This window comes from Calidris pugnax, unplaced genomic scaffold (assembly GCF_001431845.1).
Source record: "Calidris pugnax isolate Ruff unplaced genomic scaffold, ASM143184v1 scaffold42, whole genome shotgun sequence".
Taxonomy (NCBI): Eukaryota; Metazoa; Chordata; class Aves; order Charadriiformes; family Scolopacidae; genus Calidris; species Calidris pugnax.
In genome coordinates this window covers 7312796-7320458 of record NW_015090920.1, presented here as the reverse complement: position 1 = coordinate 7320458, position 7663 = coordinate 7312796, and positions in this window count along the sequence as shown.

The window sequence follows — 7663 nt, the reverse complement described above, 5'->3', positions numbered from 1 at the left end:
TATTTGTCCCAAAAGCAATCACTTCACTAATACAACTCTGAAACATTTGAATGGTCTTGCTTTTATAGAAGGTGACTTCTGAAACCCTAGCGTGCCCTCATAGGAAAAAAAAAAAAAAAAGCAAAACAGATTTCCAATTGTGCAATAATGAAAGTCTGTACCAAAAAAACCCCCCGAAAACCTTTCATATAAAAAAAAAAAAAAAAAAAAAAGTATGACATTGTGAGCTGAGAGCTAAAAATTATTGCTGGTGGAAAAATACGACTCAGAATGGTGAGAAGCTGGAATACTCTGGACAGTATCCGATCCTTAAGTTGCTGTACCCCGGTGCAGAGCAGACACAAAAGTCAGGAGACACGTTCCTCATCTATCCTGCCAATGGGATTTTTTGGCAGTTGACCAAGTTGGACAGATCCAAAATGGAAAAGGCTATTTTAACACGCTCCTGATGGCTGGGGCAGATCTTTAGTACCAGTCCCAGGCAACTGCAGGAAGCAATACCTCAAATGCTGGGCTCAGAAAGGGCCACTGGATAGCTCTTTCATGTGTGACAAAGTGACAAGTGTTTCCCTCAGTCTTACAGTACTTTGTAAAAAAGGTATAAATATATGACAGAGAAGCAGCAAAGGATGGTACCAGTGCTTTGCTATGAAGACACATGACTAGTGTCAGCTTAACTCAAACTTACTTAAACTTTCTGTCTACCCCTTGATTTTATTCATGCTGTGAGCCACTAAAGCAGCTTATATTTTACAGTAAAGTCCTTTAAATCACATGTCTAATCCTAATCTTTTCTGAATTCGTTCTATCTCCTTTATAATTTCCCTTTAGTGGTGTACAAGTTAGAAGGAAAGAAAATAAAATAAAACCTCAAACCAGAAAACAAGCGCACACCCTCCTTTACTTAAAAGTACAATGCTACTTGGCTTGTAAAGCAAGTACAAGAAGCTTCTGATCCTCAGCATTTCAGGGGTTGTAACGCCACTAATTACATGGGAGTTACGTGATTAGAGCAGGGGAGCAGTGCAATGCTGAAACAAGCCTGTCAGGGGCAGGGTTTTACCCTTGAATAGATTTGTGCTGCTCTTAAGAAGGAAGGAATAAAGGAGGGATTTGTAGCAGTTTGTTGTGGCACGTTAGATACATTTTAAAACATAGTTGCAATATTTCAGAAAAAATAGAGTAAGTGTGAAAGAGGACTTTACCTCATTTTCATTCAAAAATATGTGGAATGTATGTGGAGAAGAGGACTTTACCTCATTTTCATTCAAAAAAATACGTGGAATGTATGTGGAATGTTGATTTTCTTAATTCAGACATAGCAGAAAACAATGCTCACACAAGAGACTTCTGATATAGGAAAACCCTTTAGGAACTCTGGCGTTTTGCGAGAAGGAATATCCTACAGACACTATCTAGTCCTGTTTTCAACTGTCTTGCTTTAAAGAAAAAATGAAAAAAGAATTGTCCTCAAAGACTAATTTACCTTTCATAGCATATTATTTCACCGTCGGAAACTACTTTTCATTTAGGAACGTTAAAGCTCTGCAATTAGTAAATGTCTTCCTGTAGATAGCGCCTGACACAGGGTATCTCAGCACTGGTACAGAAGACAAGGTTCTGAGAAGAGACGTGCTGAAAGCAAACGAGCAGGGAGTGGAAATCAAGGCGTTCAGGTTTTTCTGATAAAGTAACAACTTGAAACACTTCAAAGTCCTTCTCTCTTTGTTTATAACCAGGACTGAATACTTCGTGTAACCTCCTTCTACTGCTGATACTTGTATCGAGTGGAAAGGGACAAGAGTGCAGTGATTTTGATTTTATAGAACTTCATTAATCATTTAAATAGAAACAAAGACATTCACATCCAGCCTCATTGTGTTCCCATTGGCAAAAACTGTCAAGCCTTGAACAGCGACTCCAGGTTTGGCTCCTCTCGTATTGTAACAGCCTCAGCACCAAATACTTTGCATTGGAAATGAGTCACTTAACTACAACAGTGGATGAAAAGGATCTGTATGATTTGGATTTTCTCGATGAAAAGGATCTGTATGATTTGGATTTTCACCAAACCACAATTAAATTTAAAAAATGAAAAAAGAATTGTCCTCAAAGACTAATTTACCTTTCATAGCATATTATTTCACCATCGGAAACTACTTTTCATTTAGGAACGTTAAAGCTCTGCAATTAGTAAATGTCTTCCTGTAGATAGCGCCTGACACAGGGTATCTCAGCACTGGTACAGAAGACAAGGTGCTGAGAAGAGACGTGCTGAAAGCAAACGAGCAGGGAGTGGAAATCAAGGCGTTCAGGTTTTTCTGATAAAGTAACAACTTGAAACACTTCAAAGTCCTTCTCTCTTTGTTTATAACCAGGACTGAATACTTCGTGTAACCTCCTTCTACTGCTGATACTTGTATCGAGTGGAAAGGGACAAGAGTGCAGTGATTTTGATTTTATAGAACTTCATTAATCATTTAAATAGAAACAAAGACATTCACACCCAGCCTCATTGTGTTCCCATTGGCAAAAACTGTCAAGCCTTGAACAGCGACTCCAGGTTTGGCTCCTCTCGTATTGTAACAGCCTCAGCACCAAATACTTTGCATTGGAAATGAGTCACTTAACTACAACAGTGGAGGAAAAGGATCTGTATGATTTGGATTTTCACCAAACCACAATTAAATTTAAAAAAAAAAAAATCAAGCTAATTTTCTCCAGTGAATAAAAGCATACATTGAAAAGCATACATTATTCATTTCTTACTGTATTGTTCAGCTGTATTGTTTTGGGGACGGGGGATTCTCTCTGTGTTCTGGGCTGTAGTGATCACACTGCTTTTGATTTAGTGCCCTCTTCTGCTCCATAATGAGAGTGCACGTTGCCCAATGGTTAAATATTCCCAATTAGCCCTCACTGGAGAATAACATTTCCCAGTAACTACTGAGAAATAAAATAGCCTTAAGCAGGAAGAAAGAAGACAGGAAAAAAACAATAAAAAAAAATATCACATTATGGGAAGGTGATCCACAAATAGTCACAGACGTCAGTAATTTAATTTAATTACAGAGAGGGAAAGAGAAAGAGGGAATATGGTCTTGATACATATTAATGTCTCTCCTCTTCCACTTATTCTCTATATTTTGCCCTTTAATTTAATTGTTCTGCATACTGCAGTCAACACCAAACTGAGAAGACAAACTACAGCCAAACTTCCTGAGACAAAGCACAGAAACTACAGCAATGTATAACGCTTTCCCTAGGGCACAAGCAGAGCTCACACATACATCCTTTGAAAGATCACTGAGTCATGAAGATTTAAAATAACATAAGCTATTTATCACTAAACAAACAAGATTTTTAGGTAGTTAAGAGACACCAAATCTGCACACGAAGCTGATACAAACAAGTTACAGCCCACATGAAGAGAGTCTTCTATTCCGCGGAAGCTTCCCATTTGTTTGTTAAACAGGAGCTGTTGAACATCAACTGCAAACAGCCTTTCTGAACTTGCTAAAGCCATCGTTTGAGTTTGCTAACATGTCAAGAGGAAGTGGAGCACATTTGCAGACAGCTAGACCACTAAGCAAATCATGCCATTTCAACAACCTGCTTAATTACCTGTAGTTCAAGCAAATGAGAAGAACAGCTTCAGGACAGAAACCTCCCAATAAAGCTGGGGAAAGTAACATCTCCCACCGCATTCCAAAAAACAAAACCAAATGGGGTAAAAACCAGAATGTGGGAGAATCCAGTTACTCACGATGACGTTGGATGCCTGTCGCTTATAGAGCTTATTTCCATCATCTGGCATGCCTTCCATCTTCTGCAGCAGGTGAGCAGGGCAAGAGCAAAATGTACAACTGAGAAATATCTTTCCTAAGAGCAGGACTGCCTGTGTGGCAAGAGGAGCAGCACTCTGTGGAAATGAGCTGATCCATGGGTGACAGACCAAGTGACACTAGCTCCTACATCCTTCCACACAAAATACCTTCTGTCCCTGGACGTCTCTCCCCACCCCACGCGTGCCTGTGCCTTCTGAGCTCTCCTCCTGCAGCACTGCTAGCTCAGTCTTTCACCCCCTAATCACCAGCAGAAAGGAAATAGCACCTGCACTGGCTAATTATGGCCTCCAAAGTGCTACTCAGCTGCATCATATATGCACATTTGCTCATCTGCTGGCAAACACCACAAAATAAGCTACTGGTCTCCTCAGTCATCATTCAAGTGGCAGGAACTTTGTGTCCTTCCCACCTCTTTGGAGAAACATATGTTGGGGTTGGCTAGTTGGCTCAAAATTTAGGAGGGAGAGGAAATGAGAGAGACTGACAGGTGGGGAAAAAAAGTACAGCCTCAGTTCTTGGCTTGGTTTGGCTTTGTTGGGGTTTTGTGGGTTGTTTTTCTGGAAGAAAATGTAATGAAAGGTAACGAAGAGTACTTTGTTACATCATTAAAGCTTTCTGTGCAGGTACAAGAAACCTTGGTTAAAATATTTCACTCTCAGATTTTTCCAAATTTTAAGTACCAACTTGCAGTTTGAATGAATTAAGTAATTTGAATTTTTAAGTAATTTTCTTACGTTTTTAAGAAGCAAATGAAAACAAAATTGAAATTCTATGTTGACGTTAACACAAGCACAGAGTAAAACTGGAACTGTTAGATGGAATTCCTCTGTGTCTAGCATCTCAGTGCAGAGGGTTGCTGCTAGCACCAACTGGCTGTCATTCTTCACATGAACTAGCACTAGAGGGAGGTGAAACGCTTTGCCAGCTGCTTTCACAGTTACGTGGAGAAATCTGCTGTTCGGACAAATTCAGGAATCTCATATTTTACTCTGAGCTTTGAAGTGTATGGTCAAGAGCAAACCTTCCCCACACACACCTCCTTTAGCCTTGCGTTGTGTCTGCTCTCTGCTGTGATCTTCTTCTCCTTAATGAGCCACAACTCTTTCACCATTCTCTGTGGTGCATCACAGCCTTTGTGTAGCAACTCAAAAATTCACTTTTCTGGAGGTGAAGGACACACAAATATTAATCTGTGTGGTAATTAGACTCCATGCTAACATGACTGATGGAAGTGATAAACGATGCCTAGAGACCACCAAAAAACACTAAGATGGAGAATTTCTGAATAGACAGCAAGGCATTCTGTGTGCGGTTACTGGCTGTTTATTTTGAAGAGCAGCCATCTGTGAATTGCAAAATATCTCTGCTGTTAATCTAGGATAATCAAGTGCTGAAGCAGACCGTATTGTGCTACATGTTGTTGCAGCTAGAGCTTGGCTTTCAAGAGGAGTATCTTTTTCAATTTAAAAAATAAAGAAATAGAGACCACCAAAAAACACTAAGATGGAGAATTTCTGAATAGGCAGCAAGGCATTCTGTGTGTGGTTACTGGCTGTTTATTTTGAAGAGCAGCCATCTGTGAATTGCAAAATATCTCTGCTGTTAATCTAGGATAATCAAGTGCTGAAGCAGACCGTATTGTGCTACATGTTGTTGCAGCTAGAGCTTGGCTTTCAAGAGGAGTATCTTTTTTTCAATTAAAAAAAAAAGAATAAAAAATAAAAAGAGGATCTCTGACGTGAAGTGCGTGTACAGGCTATCGTGGGACTCTTATATTTTTGGAAAGCAAAAAGATTAAAAGCTTTGGAAAGTATATCATAGGTTGTGCTTCAATTCTTCAGGCGTCTGTTCCCAAGGACTAATGTATTTTGCCATGTACCGGAGCAGTTCCAGAGGCAGAGTGACATTCAACAAAGCCTGCCATTTCAGAAACCCGACTGCCAGCTGCAGAAATTAGAAATAGTTTCTTTTACTGGGAATTAGTGAATATGACGAAATGGAACATTTAAGAGTATGCATCCATCATAGGATATTTACTTTACCAGATAAATAAAGATAGACTCTCATCCAACAAAACAGCAGTCTAAGACTTTTATTCCAGTAGCTTTTTCTACAGAAATTGCTTTTCATCACAGTGACTTTATCCTTTAAGCAGAAGGCTGTGGAATGGCTTCTTGAAGCTCAGGAGCCTGGTTTTGCCTCTGCATTATTCCAGTTATTCCTAAGCAGGTACAGGGGCAGGAAGCTGCATTTTTGGTTGGAATGCTATTATAATTTGCTTTTCAAAGGGGGAAGGAGCAGGTGTTGCTTTGTGCCATGGGTAGGAATGTCATAATGCTGTCAGTTCCAAAGTCTACTTGAAGAGAAAGCAGCCAGATGCACCTTATAGTTCATGCTTCTTATACAAATTGTGTATAATACACCTTCTTTGGCCCCAGTTAGAATTATCGCCATTCTGGGATGGCTGTAATGGGTCTCAGTAAAAATTTTGCAGTAGATGCACAGTCGTGCACATGCACATAGCACAATAGAGGGTTAGGAGAGCAGTGTCATATAAACCCATTATTCATTATAGATTCACCCCCTAATCACCAGCAGAAAGGAAATAGCACCTGCACTGGCTAATTATGGCCTCCAAAGTGCTACTCAGCTGCATCATATATGCACATTTGCTCATCTGCTGGCAAACACCACAAAATAAGCTACTGGTCTCCTCAGTCATCATTCAAGTGGCAGGAACTTTGTGTCCTTCCCACCTCTTTGGAGAAACATATGTTGGGGTTGGCTAGTTGGCTCAAAATTTAGGAGGGAGAGGAAATGAGAGAGACTGACAGGTGGGGAAAAAAAGTACAGCCTCAGTTCTTGGCTTGGTTTGGCTTTGTTGGGGTTTTGTGGGTTGTTTTTCTGGAAGAAAATGTAATGAAAGGTAACGAAGAGTACTTTGTTACATCATTAAAGCTTTCTGTGCAGGTACAAGAAACCTTGGTTAAAATATTTCACTCTCAGATTTTTCCAAATTTTAAGTACCAACTTGCAGTTTGAATGAATTAAGTAATTTGAATTTTTAAGTAATTTTCTTACGTTTTTAAGAAGCAAATGAAAACAAAATTGAAATTCTATGTTGACGTTAACACAAGCACAGAGTAAAACTGGAACTGTTAGATGGAATTCCTCTGTGTCTAGCATCTCAGTGCAGAGGGTTGCTGCTAGCACCAACTGGCTGTCATTCTTCACATGAACTAGCACTAGAGGGAGGTGAAACGCTTTGCCAGCTGCTTTCACAGTTACGTGGAGAAATCTGCTGTTCGGACAAATTCAGGAATCTCATATTTTACTCTGAGCTTTGAAGTGTATGGTCAAGAGCAAACCTTCCCCACACACACCTCCTTTAGCCTTGCGTTGTGTCTGCTCTCTGCTGTGATCTTCTTCTCCTTAATGAGCCACAACTCTTTCACCATTCTCTGTGGTGCATCACAGCCTTTGTGTAGCAACTCAAAAATTCACTTTTCTGGAGGTGAAGGACACACAAATATTAATCTGTGTGGTAATTAGACTCCATGCTAACATGACTGATGGAAGTGATAAACGATGCCTAGAGACCACCAAAAAACACTAAGATGGAGAATTTCTGAATAGGCAGCAAGGCATTCTGTGTGTGGTTACTGGCTGTTTATTTTGAAGAGCAGCCATCTGTGAATTGCAAAATATCTCTGCTGTTAATCTAGGATAATCAAGTGCTGAAGCAGACCGTATTGTGCTACATGTTGTTGCAGCTAGAGCTTGGCTTTCAAGAGGAGTATCTTTTTTTCAATTAA